The sequence below is a fragment of the Rhineura floridana genome, chromosome 20, assembly GCF_030035675.1.
Source record: "Rhineura floridana isolate rRhiFlo1 chromosome 20, rRhiFlo1.hap2, whole genome shotgun sequence".
Taxonomy (NCBI): Eukaryota; Metazoa; Chordata; class Lepidosauria; order Squamata; family Rhineuridae; genus Rhineura; species Rhineura floridana.
In genome coordinates, this window is record NC_084499.1 from 17,670,477 (window position 1) to 17,694,005 (window position 23,529).

At 43.0% G+C, this 23,529-nt stretch overlaps 1 protein-coding gene across 7 annotated transcripts in view; it reads left to right on the plus strand.

Moving 5' to 3' along the window:
* NTNG2 (netrin G2) overlaps positions 1-23,529 on the plus strand; it is a 136,396-nt gene that overhangs the window by 18,206 nt on the left and 94,661 nt on the right. The window contains exon 3 of one of the 7 annotated variants that reach the window (XM_061603832.1): positions 9,271-9,357. The exons of the other annotated variants lie outside the window; for them this stretch is intronic. The gene's annotated coding sequence lies outside the window, so the exon portion shown is untranslated. The remainder of the gene's footprint in view (positions 1-9,270; positions 9,358-23,529) is intronic. 7 annotated transcript variants of the gene reach the window in all.

Below are 23,529 nucleotides of genomic sequence, written 5' to 3' on the forward strand. Positions count from 1 at the left end.
CCAATGACAGGCAGAGCCAACTAATTTTAATTGTGCCCCATCCTCCTCCTTCCTGTTGAGTTCTATCAGGGACAACACTGAGACTAAGGAGGAGGAAACTGGCAGGCGGGGCCATCCCCTGGAATGGCTCCAAGCAAGAAGGCAGGCAGGTGGAGACTGGCTGAGGGCAGACTGAGCTCATCCTAATGGAGCAGCTTTCACTGATCACCAGGGTGATATATGCGTATGTGCAACAGCAACAATGATAACAAATTGCGATCAGAAAATAAATAAATGAATTGCTGTAGCACTGATATGATAAAGAAGATGTGTAACACAAATGTAACTATAAAAAATGCTAACACAAAATAGAGAAATAAATGTGTTTTGACCAAAAGATGTTCTTCAGTGTGACTAATATATGGATATGGACATACATATGCTGTTTGGCAAATAATAAATAGAAAAATATTTCCAAAACTGAAATAGTTACTTAAAATAACTGCATAAATCAGAAGTAACAATACCCAGTTAGGCTAATTATAATAGTCATCAAGCCAAATGGTTACCCCATATATAAGATTTGCTGCCCTGGGCTCCTACTGGGAGGAAAGGCGGGATATAAATCAAATAATAACATAATATATAAAGAATCCCAATGAAGTGAAGCTGTGAGCTGTCCTTCAGATTGGAACATATATCTGATGAGATAGCAAGGAGTGTTGTATTTTCCACATCCCTCAGAACATTTAGTCATCCAACTTCTTACATGATCAGCTCTTGGATTTGTATCGCCACTTGAGTCCCATGCAAACAACAGTGATGGGTCTGTACGATTTAATCCGAAGTGCCCCTAGTTCTAATAGGAAATTGTTAACAGGAAATGTGAGCAGCTTCATTTACCAGCCACTCTTGACTTGTGCTCTGTAGCTTGGTGAGTATCTGGGAACGGGTGGTCCAAAACTCAACTTGGGGGTTTGGACATAATGCCAAACCACAGTTAAGCAAGCCTAATTCGTAAGCTAAAAAGAAACCATGGCTTGACTTTGTGGTTTGTTGCCAGAAAACATATCATGGTTAGTCTGCTAGGTTGGATTCAGATGTTCAAACAAACCACACTTTGGCTAAACAAACTTTGGCATAGCATTATGAGTGAACCAGACCAGAATTGTGGGAGAAATAGCTTGTACTTAGTATAAGGCAGCTTCCTATCTTTTACTGAGGAACCAATTATTAACTTCTAGGAGAAACCACATTTCCTTGCAACACAGTTTGAAAACCACTGATCCATATATTATATGGACTTTTCTCCTTCCTCCTCAATCTTTACCGCCATACATAAGAACATAAGAAGAGCCTGCTGGATCAGGCCAGTGGCCCATCTAGTCCAGCATCCTGTTCTCACAGTGGCCAACCAGGTGCCTTTTCACAAAGGTCCAGTCAAACTCTTTAATTTCCTACTTCACAATATACTTCCCATTTCTCATTTTCTGATCTGTGCCCAAACCTTTTCTTCTTCTGTCTTTTGAAATACTGCAAACTTTCCTTTAAATACAGAGGAAGTCATTTCCACTCTCGTGCCCATAACTCAGTATTTTTTCCTCAAATATTATCCTCTGAGAAGTGGGTACTGGCTCTTAAAATGAGAGCAAAATTTAAAATATACATAGATATAACCTGCAGTGATCCATTCCTACTTATTTTTCTTGGAAGGGCACCCTAAACAGATGATGAGATCCGAATTTAATAAACTAGCAACTGCTCCCCTTGCAAGATCCAGATTTTATCTCTCTCTTGGAAACCAAGCTTCATTTGAATTTGGATGAAAATACACATAATAATCATACATGAATCTTGCTACACCTCACATTTCAAAATTCCATTTTATAATAATGCCCAGAGAGAGAGAGAGAGAGAGAGAGAGAGAGAGCCAACTGGACAAGAATCTAAAAAAATGGCAACAGCTGAAAACACAATACTGTAAAAGAACAACGGAGCCTCCCACAAATGGCACTTAGAAGAGAGAGTGATCAGATGGTGTGAAACACACACACACAAAGGGGAGGAAACTACAAGGGTTTAACAAATGTTCATCCCTTATTTAAAAATGAAGCCTAAGCTTCTACTATAGCAAAATAAAGGGTGATGTTGCAGTAGTGGTGAGCTTGGGCTGTCCTCAGTCCAAATGCCACTTCACACGGAAAGTCAACAGATTTGTGGAGGGGCCATATAGCTCAGTGGCAGAGCATATGCTGTGCAGGCCGAAGATCAGAGGATGCTGGCAGTCCAGGTATGGGGAACCTTTGGCCCTCCAGATGTTGCTGAACTGCAATTCCCATCAGCCCCAACAAGCATGACCAATGGCCAGGGATGATGAGAGTTGAAGTTGAGCAACATCTGGAGGGCCAAAGATTTGCCACACCTATGTTAGTCCATCCAGCTCTGTGTTGTCAACAGCAGTGGTTCCCAAACCTTTTTCCCACAGACCACTTGAAAATTGCTGAGAGTCTTGTCAGACCACTTAATGATTTTTCTGCCTGTTGCAGCAACTGTAATGCACTGTGCTAGATGTTGTACATGTAAAGAATTCTCACCAGGGTGGGGGTCAACTCCCAAGCCCAGGCCAATTGATCCCGGCCAGGCACAACCCATGCCTCCCTTACCAGGGAGGAGTTAAACCAACACAAACCCTGCAAGATAGGTAGACTGCCACTATCCCTTAAACCTGGTCACCCACCCTGGGCCAAGGGGAAACCCAAAGTACCAGAAATAGACCTGCCAAGGATTCCAAAAGACAAGAGCCAAAGATGCACCCCTTGGCTTGGAGCCTTAAGGCAAAATACCCATTTATATGGTAGTCTGTGGCTAACTGGCCAAGGTGCTGGATTCAGAGCCAAATTCTCCCTGAAATGAACACAAACTGGTAACCAAGAGGTAGCTTTATTAGAATAAAATATAAGTGCAAAAATATAGCAGCAAAATGATTCTTAAATCAAACACCCAAATGGCAGATAAAATTTAAAAAGTACAGAGAGTTCAAGTTACAAGAAAAATAACAAATCTGTCTAGCCTATTCTATACTCACACATTATAGGAAGACAGGCAGAATAACTTCATGGTTCCACATCTCCCCCAGAGATGCATAGCTTGGATAGCAGATGGGAGATGGAACCCCAACATCAGGTAGCACCACAAAACAAAGACCCAGAATCTTAGTTCTATTTTATGGGGAAAAGCCCAGCAACAGCCAGGAATTAATTAGCCAATCAGGGGGCTTTCTGATGATGAAATCTTCCAGAGCTTTTGCGCCTAACTGCCATGTGTTTCTCCAGCCTTCCCAGGCCTGTGGCCTTGAGGTACAAGTCTCGGGCTGATAAGCAGGTGTTCTTGCTCACTGCATAATTAATTGGATTCAGCTGTGAGAGGCCCTAATTCAGGCAAGATGTCCCCCCCACAATTCCTTGCCATAAAACCATCTTAGTTAACAACCTTAACAAACCAGGCGTTCTTGACAGTATGATTTTTAATTTTATTCTTATAGCTTCTTTTATTTCTTATATATTGTATTTTATTGTATTCTATAGAATTCAGGTTGCAATACAATAGAAGAAATAAAAAAAGCATTTAAATAAATTTTAAAAATCAAGATGAATATTCAGTGCAATGGATGTGACAAGTCCCATCTTCAACTACAAATCTACAGACGCACTATGGGCCACCTGAATGAAACTCACGGACCACTGGTGGTCTGCAGACCACAGTTTGGAAACCCTTGGTCTATAGTGACTTTTAGCAGCTCTGCAGGGGTTTCAGAAAGGGGTCCTTTCCTAGTCTTATGGGAAAATGACAGAGGGCAAACCTAGGGCCTTCTGTATGCATAGCAGATGCTCTACCATTGAAAAAAATTGGATGACTGGGAAAGATCTCTTATAACCAATAACAAGACCTGAAGTATAAGTATATTTGTTGCTGTTATGTGCCTTCAAGTCAATTACGACTTATGGTGACCCTATGAATCAGGGACCTCCAAGAGCATCTGTCATGAACCACCCTGTTCAGATCTTGTAAGTTCAGGTCTGTGGCTTCCTTTATGGAATCAATCCATCTCTTGTTTATATATATATATATAACACAAACCAAGTAAAAGTATTCCAATGAAACAACTGTAAGTGATATAAGTCCAAATTAAGAGACAGTACACTGGTAGAATAATCTGTTTTGACTTCTTGTCTTTTTCAAGCCTGTCTGTTAATTTTCTCAGCTGTCCTTGTGAGGAATTATAACAATTCACTCTTGAAGAAATCCTTGTTGTGCTTCTGTAGTTGCTAAGAATACTTCTATGTACACAGTTGCTTCTAGATGGTAATTTCTTTGCTGTAAGTGCAATCCACTGTTAATCTAGTGGCATTGCACTATAAACAAATAATATACAATTATTGCGCTTACCACAAATTAAAATTTCACGCAAATATCTCCCTTGCACTCCTCCCAGGGAACACCAAAGAATAAACTCAATTTTCCAAGAGACCAACCCTAATAATGCTAATAAATGATAGATAACTAAAAAAAAAAAAAGAGCCAACCCCAACTTCTCCTGCATTCCTACTCACAGATCAATATGTTTATGCACCACTGCCACTTTTTTGGGTGGCAACCACTGGAAGGACCACGGTGGAAAGAGGGATTGCCACTCTAGCCTTATATCTCTATTGAGCAAGCCCTAGTTGCCTGGCATTCGTTGTCACTTAGTGGCCGTCGTGTTCAAGTAGAAAAAGGACGTACCAATAAAAATGGGGTGGACCCAAGCTAGTGCAACACTATACAATATGTGTTTCTAGTAGCATTATTACATTTGTAGGAGCTCGAGGCAGCGTACATTGTTCTCCCCCTCTCCATTTTATCCTCACAACAACCCGGTGAGGTAGGTTAGGCTGTGAGGTAGTGACTGGCACAAGGTCACCCAGTGTGGATTTGAACCCTGGTCTCCCAGTCCTAGTTTAACATTCTACTGCTACACCAGATTATGTCACAGACAGGGATGGACAAATCTGTCGGTTTTGGTTTCCGTCTTTTTTTAAATTGTTTTTCTCATCTTCAGTTCACCACACATCAGTTTCATGAGAAGTCCTCGTGAAAATTTGCCAGCATTTTAGTCTGTATTTCTCCTAATATACACATTTTTGTATGTAATTATGCCCAACAGACACATTTTTGCAAACATTTTTTGCAGACACATTTTTGTATGTTTTCCACTAAGATATACATTTTTATGCACACTTTCTCCTAACAAATACATTTTTGTACACATTTTCAGTTTCACAAAATTAGTAGAAATGTGAATTTTGAAGGGTAGCTGTGTTTTGGTGTTCTGGGATTGTTCTGGGAAGTGTGAAATAGACAAATTCCCATTAAAAGTGACATGCAATGTCAGCTGGTCCATTAGGAAGAACGGGGCACTGCCCCACCAACCTCAGCCAGCGCCTGCTACCTTCTTACAGCAAATTCAGGGGGTGGCACTCCCTGTCAGCTTCCTCCTCCTTAGTCTCAGTGTTGCCTTTGTAGAAATTAGCAGGGAAGAGGATGAGGACAAAACTAGCATTGGTTGGTTCAACCTGTCATTGGCTCTGGCTCTGCCTGTCATTGGCATTGGTTCCACCTACTGTTGGCTTCGCTCCCTTCCACCTTACCAGTCCCAAATGGGCACAAGCCACCACTAGTGACATTCATTTATCCTAACCCTTACCTGAGTATGCGAACCTGAGCACTATACAAAATGCCGAGCAACTGAAGATCATTTTTCCCCTCACAGAGCTATAAACCCTCAGCAACCTTAACAAACTGCTGTTCCCATGATTCTTCAAGGGAAGTTGTGTGATTTAAACGTGTGTTGGATATGCTTTAAATGTATGGTGTGGATCTGCTCTAAAAGGGACATGAGGGCAGAGGGAGGGAGGGAAGCTGGAGTGGAAGAGGAGAATAAGGGACTGTGCTGTTTTACTGTAATAATGTGAAAACCCTAATAAATTATACATAACAAAACATAACAGTAGATTTATATTGAAAATAAACATTTGGATCCCTGATTCTGCTAAGTTGTTCCTCTGAGAAGTATTGACTCTACTGTTCTTGTGCTGTTAACATAAAAAGGGGGACAGGGAGAGACAAACAACATGCATAAACATCTATGTGCAAGGAAATGTTCCAGATGCTTTATTGATTAAATAAAAGTATTTTTACAAAGTGTTTCAGATATGTTTGTCCCTAGTTTCACCATCCCAGAGTTACTAGAAAACTGCAATGCTTTTGCCTTCATCCCTTACAGAACTACAAAGACTTTCGAGGCCCATTAGCAATCCATTATTTACAGCAAAGCACCAAAAAAGGAACCCTTCTCATTAAACTATAACTTTTTCCCCTTTCAGGGGGAGGGGAAAAGATGCAATTTAGAAGGCATCTCCCCCACTAGCTACAGGTAAAGTCCAGTCTTTACTTAACGCAGTCATTTAAAAAAATCTGTATTAAGCAACGTGTAGAGTCTTTCAAAGGCTGGTGCTTAAGATGGGCTCTGATAATGACATTGATTCTTCCCAATCAATATTTCTCCCCCCCCCACTCCCAAAAAATAAGGAGGTTCCATATCATTTTCTTCCCTGCGTTATCCCCACAACAGATTTAATTAGCCATTAACTGTGCAGCGGGGGAGGGAGACAAATGGTTTCCCCTTGCTCTTTTTTTAATGGTTTTATTGCAGTCTTGTTTGTTTAGCAAGAATACACACACACACACACACACACTGTTTTAAGAAGAATCGCTATAGATAAATCTATTTAAAAAGTCTCTTCCATAGAAGATTAGCAATTTTGCTCCCTTATTCCTTTGCAGACAGTAAAAAGATGGTTGCCAAGTCTCAACCTGGAGGTTTGTTGTCCCTTGAAAACTATCAAAAACTGGGAAACATAGACTGTTACATGCTTTCTTGCTAATGTGTATTTCTGGCCATTGTGTAGCATGGGGTGGGGAACTTCTGCCCTATGGGCCAATTTTAATTAATTAATTAATTAATTAATTGAATTTATTAGTCGCCCATCTGGCTGGCTGTCCAGCCACTCTGGGCGACGTACAAAATAAAAACATACAAATACATTAAAACATTAAAAATCTCAACAACAATAATAAAACCTAACCCACCCCAAAAGCCTGCCTGAAGAGCCAGGTCTCCAAGGCCCGGCAGAAGCTCATCATAGAGGGGGCATGGCGGAGATCATTTGGGAGGGAATTCCACAAAGTGGGGGCCACAATTGAAAAAGCCCTCCCTAGTTCTCACCAGTCTAGCTGTTTTAACTGGTGGGATAGAGAGAAGGCCTTTTGAGGCTGATCTTGTTGAGCGGCATCCCTGATCATGATGATCTTGGCCCATCAGGGGTTTAGGTCTAGCCCAATGAGGCCATTTTCCTGAAACCACACCCCTGTGTCAATCAGGGGATGTCATTCCATGGGCTGCTGATGTCAGCAGATGAGAGAGGACAACATCCCTGCAGAAAGCAGGACTGAAATACCTGCCTATCAGCTGATGGGAGTTCTCTTGCAGGGAGCTCTCTTGCACACCTGAAGCCTGAAGAAAGCGGGATTGACCTCCCCATGCATCAGCTGACCTGTGCAAGGGATCTTGAGAGGCAGCCAGGACATCCCATTTGTCAACCATCTGATGTCACAGTTATCTAATGTGATTGACAGGTTGTCACAGTTCCAGGACACATTCCAACTGAGCAAAAGCACCCAAAGAGAGTGCAAAGCAGGGGTGCTGAGGGGTCCCTTGTGAGGGACCTGCATAGACAGCTGTGACCTAGGTAGGGCTCCAAGGCCCAGACAGAGGGGCCTGGAGGGATACATTCAGCCTCTAGGCCTGAGGTTGCTTATGCCTGCTATCCTCCCAGAGAGATCATCTGTGGGAGAAAGTAGTCAGCCTTTGAAGAACTATGTTTCTTCCCAGTGCTGTATGTCTGGATATTCGTTGTTTGCTTTTTTTAAAAAGGGGGGGAAGTGCAGTGGTTGCAAACTGCAAGGCACTAAAATGCTACAAGAAAGCCCATTTAACACTTTGAAAGTGGCAGAAAGTGTACCCCTGTGTTTTGCAGTTGGGTTTTTAAAAAACAGGAAGTGGCATGAAGAGTGCAGCAATTTGCACAGGGAGCTTTGCACAGTGAAAGATCTGCCCTCTTTTTGATCCAAAGTTTTGCATTGCTGCCCACAAGGTCATTTATTAGCAGAAGTTAAGAATACTGAGGAGAGGAAACCAAACCCCAGACCAAGAAGTGTTAGGTTTCAAGCCTACTCAATACAGGGACTCAAGGATCCAGTTTGCAGCATCCTTCAGAATGTACGCTACACATCCATAGGAAGCTGCCTTGTACCATATCAGACCATTACTCTGTCTAGCTTAGGATTCTTGGCTGGCAGCATCTCTCCAGGGTTTCAGACCAGGTGTCTTTTCTAGCCCTACCTGGACATGCCAGGGATTAAACCTGGGACCTTCTGCATACAAAGCAGTTGCTCTCCTTAAGCTGCTTGTACTGAGCCAGACCATTGGTCCTATCTGCTGCACTGACTGACAGTGGCTGGCCAGTGTTTGAGACACAGGGGTCTTTGATAGCCATATCTAGAGCTCTTCTAGTGATTGATTCTGTGGCTTTTGGGTTGAACACATGTCTTCCACTACTGTGTTACACCCCTTTTCAAACAGCTAAGGATGGAGGTATAGGAGACATAAGATGCAGACTTTGGGCTAGACAGTGTCTCTCAGCTTAAGCTACTCACAGGGTTGTTGTGAGAATAAAATTGGGAGAGGAAGAACAATGTATGCCACCTTGAGCTTCTTGGAGGAAAGGTGGGGTATAAATGTAATAAATAATGTACACTAAATGGTATGCAAGACCTTGAGGGAAGTGGACACTGGAAGGAATTGTTTCTTTGATGTTGAACGTTCACATTCTTGCAAATATAGCCTAAAACAGCTACAGCAACACTTTTTCCATCTTCCTTTCTTTCTTTTTCGAAGAACAAATTTGGCTGCCTTACTCCAGAACATAAAGGTTGCTCCTTGCCGTTAAAGAAAGAGGAGGGGAAAAAAGAACATCACAATTAACAGCAGAATCTCAAGAACTGCCCGTTTGCAGTGCTATATTTTAAACTCTGGCCTGACGTTTTGGTGATATGTCTGCTGAATATTAACAAGCCTGCAAAGATCCCAGTGCTACTATCTAAAACTATTGCTTTCTTTCCTTTTATGTGCAGTGCCTTATTTTGTCAGAAAGTAGTAGGTGCTCAGCAGAAGGAGGCCAAGAACTGAGTCAATGAGGTGGCCAAACCTTTTATGCTTAGGTGAGTCATGGAAGTGGAGTGTGCAAGAATGGACAGCATGATTTCTTTTTGGGGGGGTGGAATTGTGTGGCTTAACTAGGGATGGGGGAGAAATTCAGTTTTGTTTGTATTTTGAATAAGATACTAACTAATTCACCCTTCTCGAACCAACACATGAACTGAAACAGCTATCCTTCAGAAATCACACTTCTCTGAATTTTGCGATCCAGTTCTCCAACCAATGTTTAAAAAGGCAAAATGTGTTTTAGGAAAACTTCACATTAAGATGCTGAGGAATTTTCAGGAGAATTTAAAAAAATTACACAGGCTTCAGCAATGTGGAAAACTGAATTTAGAAATATTAGACACAGAGAAGCCCAAAACTGACAGATCTGTCTATCCTTATGTTTAATGGCTCTGGATAGTTGGTGGCATTTCATTGAAGAATTTTTAGTTGATCATCTGCATAGCTAATTAAATTTACATAAAGTTGCATAGTACTTATAAACTTCAGTAGGTGCTTTATGAAATACTGAAGGAAGCCTAAGGACAATGATAATTTAAGCCACACAAATTACCATGTTAGAAGAAAGAACTAATTTTTAGACTCATTTTCTATTTTATCATTCCCACTATGATAGACCAGAAACAAATAGCTTCAGACAATGAACTTGTGTCTTTAGCTCCTAGCCCTGCCAGTTAATGAACTGAGCAGCCCAATCCTAAGCACATTTACTAGGGAGTAAGTCCCTTCAATTTCAGTGAGACTTTAAGCGTGCTTTAGGTTTCTGCTGCATAGCCGAAAATTGGAGAAGGGCAGTGACAGAGCAAACTCTTTACACGGAAAATGTCCAATGTTCAGTCTATGGCATCTCCAGGTAGGGCTGGGTAAGACCCTCTGTCTGAAACCCAAGAGAGCTATTGCCAGTTAGTGAGGCTAGATGGACCAATGGTCTGACTCAGTACTTCCTTGACGTTTCTTCCTAGTGAGGCCTCTTAATAACAGAGAACATGTTCGGATGCAAAAGATCCAATCTGCAGCATCTCCAGGCAGGGCTGGGAATGTCCTCTGTCTGAAACCCCGGAGAGCCGCTACCAGTCAACATAAGCAAGGGATAACCAATGTGGTACCCTCAAGGAGTTGTGGACCACAACTTCTATTAGCCCCAGGCAGCATAGCCAGTGGTCAGGGATGGTGGGAGTTGTAGTTCACAAGTTCTGGAGGGTACCATATTGGTCACCTCTGGTGTAGGAAATACAGAGACAGATCAGGCTCAATATAAGGCATTGTTTCTGTTGCTGCAGTCCTATGTCCCTATTTTGGGAGTAAGCACTATTAGAAACAGTGGAACATATCCCCAAGTAAACATATGCAGGATCCAGCTGCATACTTTTATCTTCTTAATCTGCCACTTAAGACAGAAGTGGGGAACCTTTGGTCCTCCAGACGTTGTTGGATTCCAGCTCCTATCAGCCCCAGTTAGCATGGCCAGTGACCAGGAATGCTGGAAGTTGTAGTCCATTACCATATGGAGGGCCACATTTGACTTAAAACTTTCATCTCTATTATTCAATGAGAGAAATGGGCCTGCAACTAACTAACAATGGGAAAATGTAAAACAATTCATTGTGCCAAACAGCGTTTTCTGGCTATTGAAGTTGATCTATTTATTCTTAGATGAGACTACATACAAGGGCCTCTTATGAGCCCCTGATTCATATATGTCAGAATCAAGTCTCTTTATTCTGTTTCTCCCAGACATACAATTGACTTATTCTTCATCACATACAGAGCTGGTTCATATATGGGATGCTGAGCTGAATTCCCTTCAGTTCCATCCTTCAGCAAGATTGTCAGCCTGATTCTGTTGGTAAAATTTTGCTTATTGACAATGAGGGAAGGTCAAAAGAAGTCAAGCTGACATAATATAATTTATGAGAGATGCAAACGCAGGCCAATTCAGCAGCCCCAGCACCTCTGGACAGGCTGAGCATTGAGATACATGCCAAATTTGGACATTAGATTAAATCTGGGGTTCATGCTCTCACCCTCCCTGTCAGCTTGAGGGCTGGGCAGTAACGAAGCAGCCGGCAGTTCGCTGGGCAATAAATCAGTCAAGGCCAGGCAGATAACGGAGGCCGGCTGGCAGAAGAAAGGCGTGACAAACTAACCAGTAGCAGTGTCCAAGAGTGTCGTCCAGGTAGGGAAGCAGAGTTCAGAAAGCCAGGGCTCCAGTCCGAAGGTCTAGAGGCTAGTAATGGTGTTACACGCGAGGGGTCACAACCGACGTTGTAGTCAGCAGCCTGCTGCAGCCGTGAACTGCCTTTTATAACAGACTCCCTAAGCCAGGTTCCCGTGATTAGTCTCCCAGCTGCTCAGAGCTGCTTGGTCTTAAATGACCCAACCTCTTCCTTCGTTGCTGTGCTACTCGCTGGCGTCTCCTTTCTGCAGGGGGGAGGGGAGCCTCCTGTTCATACCCAGAATCCGATTGAGGGGCTTCAGCCAGGTCCTGGACATTCTCCAGCTGGGGAAGGGCCAGAGTTGTGTCTTCAGGGGTTCCACTAGTTCCTTCTCCTGGGTTTGTCAACTCTGCCTCTTCCTCTTCCTTCGAGTCCTCTGAAGGGGCCATGACACTCCCTGCTTTCAGCTTAACCATAAGGAGGAGTTTGGAAGCATGTGCTTCCACTTTCAACTAACACAGTTTGAAATGATGTCTGAACTGGGATAGACTGTGGTTAGTTTTAACTATGGTTTGTCTAAACAAGCCAACTTCAAACCAAAGTTTATGATCCTGGCTGGGTCAGATAAACTAGGGATGGGAAACCTGTTGCCCTCCAAATGTTGCTGGACTCCATCTGCCATCAGCCCCAACCACCATGGTTAGGGATGGTGAGAGCTGTTGGAGTGCTACAGCTTCCCCACCCATGGGATAAACCATAGTTAAAACTAATTCACACTCCCAGTTCAGACATAATGTAGCTGAAAGGGGAAGCAAATCCTTCTAGTATCCTCCTCACACCCACACTGGAGGAGGAGATGGGAAGGGGGAGTAGACTCATGCATGTAATGCTAAACTATGGCTTAGTGTGATGTCAACCAACCAACTCACTCAATCTCACTTTTATTGAAAAGTGTGATAAAACATGCTTTTTAGACTGCTACTGTACATCAAAGAAATACAAGGGAGAAAAGGAAGAAATGGCAAGGGCACACAATTGACCCCTTCCCTACCATGGCCCCTTTGTGCTGTTTCTTCCACCTCACCAAACCAAGTGAGCTTTTAAACTTATTAACTAGGATGTGTTCTGCCAAATCAGGGAAACCGAGAGCTGCGAGCCCCTCCCTAAGATGAACCCCTCTTTCCCACTTTGGTCGTATCCATTGACTAGACTAGTCAGATTCTGCCTGGCTTCATTGAAAGGCTTTTAAAATCCTACTACTTGCTATTAGTATTGATTTAGTTTTTGTCCCCTTAATGGGATTCCCTCCATTCCTTATCTGACTTACAGAATGATCAGGTTATACATTGACTTTCTTCAAGATTCTGTATGCCTCTGAATACCAGTTGCTGGAAACCACAGAAGGGGAGAGCATTATTGTGCGTGTTCAGGTCCTGCTTGTGGGCTTCATACTGTGGCATCTGGATGGCCACTGTGAGAACAGGATGCTAGACTAGATGGGCCTTTAGCTTGGTCCAACAGGGCTCCTCCTATGTGTGTGTGTTTAGATTTGTGAAAGTGACTTTGAGCAAAGAATCTGCATAGTGAAAAACTATCAGGTTTCTATGACTGAGTAGCTTTAGAATAAGGAGTGCATCCTCAGTTACGTTAATATCAAGCCTTGTTATTTGGGTACAAAAAGTCAGGACAAGGCAAGAGAAATGAATGTAACTTTAACTGGTAGGTCTATGTGGAAAAGAATGTGTGTGTGTCTGTGTGGCAAACTTGCAGATGCAATCTTAAAGCAATTGCCTCACTGAGCATCTATAAAGGCAGACAAAGAAGGAAAAAAGAGAGGCACTGCAATTAGACAAAAAAGCCAAATAACTTTATCAGTAGTTTGCTTGTTTAAAATATCTGTATATCATCCTTCATTATAAAATTCCACAGCAGTGTACAGAAAAACATTAAAGCAACAAATTAAATTCATAAATATATCAATCCACAGTTGAACAATCAGAAATCATGTTGCTGAAAGCTCGAAACTAACATCAGCAAATGCTTGGTTCAATATTAAATGACCTGTGTTTAACAGGGGTTGAAATGCAACTAAAGTTGGCACCTGTCATACTTCAGGGGGGAGGGATGTCCAAAGTCTAGGGGCCACAACCAAAAAGGCCCTTCCTGTTGTCAACAATGACGTCTCCTTATTTATTTAATTAATCCCATTCATGAATCACTTCCTATAAAACACCTTGAAGTGATTTAGCAATAAAAACTTACATAAAATAATTTCGTATATAAAAACAATTTGAAATCTAATACTAATACAGACTGGGATTTTTTAAAATCCCACTTAAAAGTCTTATTGAAAAAAGGAAGGTCTTCAGTTAGGCTACCTAACTGGCCTCACTTCTAATGGTGGAGGTGCTCATAGAAGAGCATTTGCAAATGACCTTTTCAGTTTGGGTAGGCACTTTTAAACACCTGCTGAAAACCTTTCTATTCCACCAGGCTTACGCAGGCAGTTAAGATGTCTCTTTGCAGTAGCTGACCTTGTTTTTGTTGCATTTTTATTCCAGTTTTTATTGTTTTTTATTTGTTGTAAACTAATAATAAAGGTTTGATGTTCTGAAACAGGAGCATACAAATATGTTTATAAATAAATAAATACATTGTCACTTCTTCATATAAGAGCCATTTAGAGTTTGGACTGATACTTTAAACTGGGCTGGGAAGCAAACAGGAGCCAGTTAAGCTCTTCTGAAAGTAGTGAGATGTGATCTGGTGAGCTTTACTGATTAATATTCTGGCTGCTGCATTCTGCACTAACTGGAGCTTCTGAACAGTCTTCAAAGGCAGCTCTACTTAGCAACACCTTCCTCTAACCAGGAGATTAGGGCATGGATGGCCATGGTAGACTATCTCTTAATACTTATGGGCCTCAGATGGAATAGGTATAGCTTCCTTAACGGTCTCTCCCCTAACAGTAAGTGCAGCTACTTTTCGCAGCTGTTCTAACACATTTACAACTGTGAAAACACTTTATACAGCCGAGAATGCAAGGAGGGGAAGTTGTAGGTATAGAGCCTGGAACATTTGAAAACCACTGACTCGGATCACAATGATGTTGAACTCTTTTGGAGCCGGAGCCTATGAGGTTAAAAAAGACAGGAGGTCCTGCTCACTAACTAGTTCCCACAATATGCAGAAACAGTGATGCATCTCACTGTTATATCCTGAATCTGAGGGATATCAGGCAGGGATTCAGACTTCAACCTCAGGCTGAAGGAGGAAACTACAGGGAATCTAACCAGAACAGCAAAGAACTTTCTTAACAGCAGTAGGCTAGAGTCCTGCAAGTGATATATGTCCCTTCAATAATAAATGTACTGCCTTCAAGTCGATCCCGACTTATGGCGACCCTACGAATAGGGTTTTCATGGTAAGCGGTATACAGAGGGGGCCCTTACACCTATAAAATCTTCCAAATCAGGCTTGCTCACTGATCAGAGCCACATGACAACAGGGTTGTTCTTGTTCTTACTTCCACTGACAGATCACTGACAGGCTTCTCCTTCATCTTACTCTGTGGCTTGTCGAGAGTTATATGTGACACGTTCATGGGGATAGCAGGGCTAAGATGCACGAGTATGCTGTTAAGTACACATGCCTCTCCTCCCTTCTCTTCCTCTGGCCCAGCTGTGAGAAGATGAGTTGGAAGCTTTTGCTTCCATCTTCAATTAACTAAGTTTAGTGTTATGTCCAAATCCTAATCTGTGATTAATCTTAACTATGGTCTATTGCAACAAGCCACTTTCATTAACTACAGTTTGAAGTTGACTAAATCGTAATTAAGACTGACCGACCACTGCAGTTCATCTGGGTTCAGACATAATGCCAACTGTGGTTAATTAAAAATAGAAGGAAAACCTTCCAGTCACTTCTGCACAGTCATGTCAGATTCAGGGAGGGTTGGGAAGTGTGTCAGCCCAAAGCTCACCTAAATTCATTCCCATAATAATAACCATATTTTATTGTTGCATGCAAATGAAGCTATTGAGGGTAGGCATGAGTGAATCAGTCCACTTCTGGTCCATGTCAACATTTGCATGTTTAACTATCAACCCGTTCCATCCAGTTTCTGTGTTAATCTGTGATTTTTAAAAAATCTGTCTGAAAATGGTTCCATTCCTATTACACTCAGGAGGACTAGTTACTAGAAATGTCAGCTAATTCTGACAAAAAAGGAAATGGGGATGGAAATTGCTGATGTTTGCTTATTTGTCCCTTGTCCACAACAGAAATCAATCCAGAGAGTATGATCAGCATTCACTGTTGTTGCTGCAGCTTTCAGTCAGCAAATGATATGGAACCGATTACATTCTACCCCTTATTTGCATTTTGTTTCCTTTGCATTGAAGTGAATGGGATGGAAGACAATATAATTTACGTAATTAGTTATGTAAAAATACACAAGTCACTTAATTTCACCACATGGACAGTGAGATAAATAACTCAGTTTTTAGCAAAAGATGAACTGCAGCAGAACAGAAATAGTTCTGCATGCAACAAATACAGGGCAGAATAGGAAATGATGCCTTCTAACATCCCTACAATTTATTTCCCGGAAAAGATGCATAGGATCTGGCTGTGAAACAACATCATTTATCTTTTTTAAAGAAAAGTTTGCCCGTTTTTCTTCCAGAACAGGAACACAGAAATAGCAACAGATTCTACTCTACCATGCACAATCACAATAAACTTTCATTGTTACTTTTGAAACTATTGTTGTGAGCGCAGTTCCTCCCACAATTTTCCACCGAGCTAGCAGAGTTATTCTATTGACCTCAGCAAGTTTAGATCAACCCCAGAGAAGACTTGTATCCAAAGTCGTCAGCTGAATTAAATTTTCTTCATTGGCTTGGCATGCTAAATAAATTTGATGCTGTTAGTAGCGGATTATGCAATGTCCCATCAGCTGTGGCCAAGGGAAAAGCTCAAATTAGGAAAAGGCCACAGAAGCATAAAACCATGGAAGTCCGTGTAAACCATTTGAGTATTTGTCACCACTGGATGTCTTTATCATTTTTCATAATTAATGTCAAGTGATAATCCGAGCTCAGCAACAGCTGGCAGAAATAACCATGCTTTGTTCGGAAAACACAAGCAAAGCAAGTATTCCCTATTTATTAAAGACCTAAACTTCTACAATATAGGATGGAATTCAGTGCTAGTCCTAATCAGAGTAGACCCATTGAAGTTAATTGACATGACTAACTTAGTGTCATTCGTTTCCATGGGTCCACTCTGAGCAGCACTTTATTGAACCCATAGCTATTTAAAGGATTGTATCCTATATCAGTTCTAATTCTCTATGTGGGGCTGCCCTTGAGGTTGGTCTGGAAGCTGCAGCTTGTGCAAAATGCGGCGGCGCAATTGCTCACTGGAGCAGGATATCGACAATATGTCACTGCTGCTGAAAGAATTGCACTGGCTGCCCATTAGCTTCCAGGCCAAGTTCAAGGTTCTGGCTTTGGTGTACAAAGCCCTACACAGCTTGGGACCAGGATACCTGAAAGATCGTCTTACCCCTTATATACCCAGTCGATCACTGCGCTCTGCAGGTGAGGGCCTCCTGCAGATACCATCTTATCAGAAGGTCCATTCTGCACAACGTAGGCATTGGGTCTTTAGTGTGGTGGAACCGACCCTTTGGAATTACTTCCCCTTAAATATTAGACAGGTACCATCTCTGTTATCTTTTTGGTGCCTGCTGAAGACCTTCCTCTTTCCACAAGCCTTTTAAGTAGAGACCTTATCCCAGGCATTATGATAGTGGCAGCTTCCTTCCTGCCTTCCTTCCTTCCTTCCTTCCTTCCTTTCTTTCTTTCTTTCTTTCTTTCTTTCTTTCTTTCTTTCTTTCTTTCTTTCTTTCTTTCTTTCTTTCTTTCTTTCTTTCTTTCTTTCTTTCTTTCAATCTCCACTCGGCCATAAAGTTCACTGACCCTTGGGGGCCAGTCACTGTCTCCCAGCATTACCAGGGTTGTTCTGAGGATCAAATCAGGAGAGGGAGAACCATATTTGTATGCCACCTGGAGCTCCTGGGAGGAAAGGTGGGATAGAAATGTAGTAAATAAAGTTTCGAGTTTAATTTTAAATTCCTAATGATGCTCTCCCCCCTCTTTCTCCCCCTTCCCTTGCCACATTTCCTCCTTTCTTGCCACCTACATGAAATTGGACTAAGGACTGCGTGTGGCCCCTGAGCCGTTGGTTGCCAACCCTTCCCTAAAAGCTGACACCCAATCCAGCCTAGCTTTTAATACAGTCCCTATGAAGTTGTACCAAGCAGAGGACAGAGTGGTGGGACTGCACCACTTGCCTGACCTCTGTCCAGCTGAGTTGCTGTAGCCTACTGGTGTGGGGAGGATGGGTACAGTTGCGGCAAGGTTGATGTGGTCTGCAAACACACAGGCAGGAGCATCAGATTGGCTCAACCCAGTGCATCCATCACACTCACTGCCACTGAACCCCTTCCCTCTCCATTCTGGTATGCTGCATCAACTTTGTTGGACAGAGATGAGGTGAGCAGTGCAACCCTACCATGCCATGCGCTGCTGGTTGTAATCTAACATAGTCTGCTGCTGCTTGCACCTGTCCTTGTCTTGTCCTGACCACAATCCTATTTAAGCAGAGAGGGGTTTTCCCCACTGCCTCCTACCCAGGAAAAGTCACTAGGCTATTTATTATAATCAGAAAGGATCTGATGTCATTAACAGATTAGATACAGAAGAATAAATGTGATTGCAAGTTGAAACTAGTGCAGTGGAAACACTGTCCAGGCTTCCAAAGAAAGTGAAAATTACCCAAGTTTAAGAAGATGCCCTTGATTCATTTTAAAATATCCCCCCCCCCGTATATGCAAGTGAGGCATGGAAGGAAATGAGAACATTTTCTTTTTAAAGATCTTTTTGCACTTGACATTGCCTTAGTTTAATTTTTGGAGCTATAAATGTGTTTACTAGAACATTCCCTTCAATCTTACCAGCCAAGGGGAGATGGGAGAGCTGATTTTGATGTCACAAAGTGCTCTGTGGCAGTGGTTTTGAAGAAATAAGTATTGGGATTTTATCTGCTGGTATTCAAAATCCATGGGGAAGAATATTCAAGAGGTAGAATTCATGAAGGAGAATGTTAAAATAATTCCTAAGATATGCAAGAAATGAAGTTTGCAGAGCAAGTGGGAGAAGAAAACAGCATCAAATTTGGGATGAGGCTTTAAAGTACTGATTGTTTATTTTAGGGCACTATCCTATACTAGGCATCCAGGGGCTGAGGGGCCTTGCAGAGGTCACCAACGTGGTGACCATGGGCTCAGTGGCATCCGTGAGGTCTTTCCTGGCACTCATGAAGCCTGTGAGCCACCCCTCACTGTTATGAGGTGATGAGGGGCCGGACAATTACATTTTTCTCCCTTGAAAAGTACATGGAGCTGAAAGAGGAAGCTAGAAATGTGACATTCTTTCCCATTTCCTTTTTCAACTCTATGTGCTCTTCAAGGCTGAGATTAATTCAACTGGATCTGACTGCCCTGGCTCCCACCCCAAAAGACAACAGGTGCACTTTATTGCAAGTAATTAAGTGAGCATTTTTTATTGCAGACTAACAGTGCAACCTCAGCATCATGGGAAAAGCAGGATATAGTCCAGGTGCTGTACAAGGCAAACAGGTAGTTCCCTCTCTTCCTCAGGTGAGGAAGAAGCAGCCTCTGGGACCATTACCTCATCTGTAAATCTGGGTGAATCCAGAAGCAGGGGGTGTCACCAGGAGGACTCATCTCTCTCCCCCCTGCTTCTGAGTCCTCTTCCTCAAGTGCCTCACACTCCTGGTCTGAATCAGAGTACTCAGAAGGGATCGTAACACTGACTTTTACACTGATCTTTTGGAAAAGTGAAGTGTGTGTATGTGCACTTTTTCTGCCTCTCAGGAATGGGGGCTGATCCAGGGGAGAGAAGCAAGAAGTGACCAATGGACTGGTGCAAGTGGGAAACAGTTCTACTGGATCTGACTTTTGCCCAGATCCCTGCTTAGTATCTTACATTTTAGAACTCACCTCAACTTGCCTCTCTAACCTGTGGTTTTACCTTGCTCCTTGGTCAGTTGCTGTAGCCTCGCCATCTCATAAGAACGTAAGAAGAACCCTGTTGAGTCACCCCAAAGCCCTCTCTAGTCTAGCATCCTGTTCCCACAGTGGCCAACCAGATATCCATTATGGGAAGCATGCAAGCAAGATACAAGTACAATATCTCTCTCCCACTCATGTTCCCCAGCAACTGGTCTTCAGAGGCTTGCCACCTCTAATATTGAACATAATATATAGCCATCATGACTAGTAGCCATTGATAGCCTTTTAAAGCCATCCATGTGGGCAGCCATTGCTCCATCACATGGTCGCAAATTCCATAGTTTTAACTATGTGCTAGGTGAAGAAGTACTTCCTTTCATCCGTCCTGAATCTTCCAACATTCATCTTCACTGGATGACCCCATTGGATTCTAGTATTGCAGAAGAGGGAGGTAAACGTGTCTGTAACCTTTCCTCATACAGGACTTGCTCTAGCCCCTTGATCCTCTTGGCTGCTCTTTTTCTCATCTTTTCCAGTACTACAATGTCCTTTTTGAGGTCCAGCAACCAGAACAGATTCCCCTCTTCTCCCTGAAAGGATTCTTTCCAGTCCCTGACTCTGCACAGAATTAACCCAGTGTGTACAGCAGGGAATTACCGTGATGCCTCGTTGCTGATTTAAAAGACCGTTAGCCTAATAGTTTGGGAATTCTAGGTTAACACCCCCCTTTTCCTCTTCATTAATCTCAACAATTGTGTTTGCATCGGCTCTGTTCCTTCCCGGTGTGGTTAGTGCCATCTTGGCATGAATAATAAATATGCAAATATGGGGATAGACTTTAATAGTGGGCCCATCTGCTAGGATCTTTTATTATAGAGAAGTGTGAATGCAGTTGCCATGCAATACACTCTCACACACAGAGCGGCGGCAAGTTACAAGGCAAGGAAAAAATCTCTTTTTATTTGTGTTTTACATTCATCATTCCCCTTCCTTCACCACTCCGTAGCTGATCTGGAGATTAATGCATCAGTCATCACCAAAAGGAACAGAATTTGTGTGAGGAAAGCCCCCCCCCTCAACACACACACTGAATATTGACCTTTTGTCCTTCTCAGACAAATTTCCTTGTTTTCCCCCACCCTAAACAATGAGACACGTTCCATTGGTTATATTAATTAATTAATCAACAAATGTTACAGTATATACTGATTGATTGTGATAAAACTTCTAAGTGGTTTACAAGAAATGTCCTGTACTTGTGACCTGGGTTTCACAGGATGGCTCAGAACAGGGATGGAGGACCTCAGGCCCAGGGGCTGAATGCTGTCCTCCAGGGCTCCTTATGTGGTCCTCAGAACTTTCCCCAGGCCATACCTCTCACTTGCTCTACTTCACCCCCCAATTGTTTTTGCTTGCTTGGAATGTGTCCTTGAACTGTGATAATGCCTCTTGCTTGTCTGGATGGAGGATAGAGTGTGTGTGTAGAACTAGCCTACTCTGTAAGAGGTAAAATTTATATTTGTTGATCCACCTACTTTTGCCTCTGCCTCTGACCACCACTGGCACGTGGCCCTTGGAAGGTTCCCTTTTCAGCCCTGGAGCTGAAAAAGGTTCCCTACCCCTGCATAAGAAATCACAGATTTGTCAGGTCTGTCAAAACCTTCTGAATAATCATATTTGATCTGCAGGTCCACAGGGATGTTAAATAATCTGTTGCCCATAATTTTCTATATCTGGTTCTTGTGGACGTTTCTCAGGAAATGCCAAAACATAATGCTGAAACATGCAGAGCTCTTTGAGATAAACTAAAGCATGGTAAACTCTGGATTAGTTTCTCAGGCCTCATCGGGCAGCCTGGCTCTTAGGCAGAGTGAGGGGACTGCTTCAGGTGGCGGATGCTGGAGGGGCAGGGTGGCAGAGAAGTGTTTGGAGGATAAAGCTCTGGCCTGCCCTGCATAGCTAGCTTAGCTTGCTGCCCTAGGACATGTTGGAGGATGCTGTCCCATCACCAATGTCTAAGTAAGTTTATTCTGCCACTGGTTGGCTTCTGTATACAGAACTGGGCAAGAGGGGTACTATTTTGTTTTTCACCTCAGGCAGTAAAATACCCTGAGCCATATTCATATATCCACTCTCCTTTCTTCCTTCCTTCCTCACTAGCATTTAGGGAAGGGCCATAGCTCAGTGGTGGAGCATCTGCCTTGCATGTAGAAAATCCCAAGTCTAATCCCTGGCATCTCCAGGTAGGATAGGGAAAGTCCCCTGTCTGAATCCTTGGAGAACTGCTGCCAGGCTGTGTACGCACACCATACCTTTAAAGGACATGACTTCCCCCAAAGAATCCTGGGAACTATAGTTTGTTTAGGGTGCTGGGAATTGTATCTCTGTGAGGGGTAAACTACCATTCCTAGCATTCTTTGAGGAAGCAATATGCTTTAAATGTATGGTGTGTACATAGCCGCTGTCACTGTAGACAATACTGAGCTAGATGGACTAATGATCTGACTCAGGATAAGGCAGCTTCCTGTATTCTTATCCCAAAATGTTCTGTTTGCTCATAAAAATAGCATATCATAGGGTTTTCAAAGTGGCTACAAATCTGGGATATTGACTGAGTATGCAGGTAGTAGAGAGCTGCAGTCAGTCTTGGGTCTCTGATTATGATACCTGTATACACCATTGGAACAAAGGAACATAGGAAGCTGCCTTATACCGAACCAGACTGCTGGTCTATCTTACTCAGTGTTGCCTACACTGACTGGCAGTGGCTCTCCAGGCTTTCAGACAGGGGACATTCCCAGCCCTACCCAGAGTTGCTGGGGACTGAACGTGGGACCTTCTGCGTGCAAGGCAGGTGCTCTACCACTGGGCTATGGCCCTTCCCCAAACAATTTTACTGACATTTTCAGTATAAAATGCCTACAAATGCCTCACATGCTCCCCACTTCCCCAAAATTCCAAGGCTGGGCTTTGTATAGAATGAGAGGTCACTGGAGACTTATGGCGTTCTGCAATATTTCGTTTCTGATTTTTGTATTATTATTTTTGAAAACACATTCAGGCTGAACATCAGTTGAGGCAAAGAGCTTAAGCACTCCTATAAACAGCAAACACTCTGCCCCACATCAAATCTCCAGAGAGAGCCACCCCTTGCAATCCAAGATGCTTTTACTCCACAGCTCCCAGTTTAACTGCCCTATTCTGGCCCTGCAGAGAAGCCCATGGAGCAAGGTGGGAGAGTTGTTTCAGCACCATGGAGAGTGAGCCTCTTGCTTGGACAACAGTTGGAAGTGAACAGAGGCTGTTGGAGCCTCTGCCTCCAGACCACCTCTCCTAGGTGGTGCTTGATTTAGAGTCCTTTGGCATGAAAATGGGCACCTCTTTCGTGTGCTTCCTCCTTTGCAAGGTAGTATGGAAGACACTTGGTTCATTGAGCTTTGAGGAAGGTGCCTATGAGGGTTCTGCACTACTTCTGTGGGGCCTAGTGCTCTGGTATCAGATTCAGTGGGCTCCTGTCTGCCATCCTTTGGTTCAGTGGTCCCCTGATCACCAGCATCAAACTCAGAGCCAGGAACCTTAGCCCATGACATTATAGCCTGTGACCCTTTGTCCTAGTTACTGCTGGACTGCAGAGCCATGACATTCTCTCTCCCATTCTTTAAAAAAGGATTAGACAGATTCATGGAGGATAAGGCTATCAATGGCTACTAGCCATGATGGCTATGTTCTGCCTCCACGGTCAGCAGCAGTATGCTTCTGAATATCATTTGCTGGAAACTGCAGAAGGGGAGAATGCTCTTGTGCTTAGGCCCTGTTTTCTGGCTTCCCATAGTCATCTGGTTGGCCACTGTGAGAACAGTACTAGATGGGCCTTTGGTCTGATCCAGCAGGGCTCTTTTTATATTCTT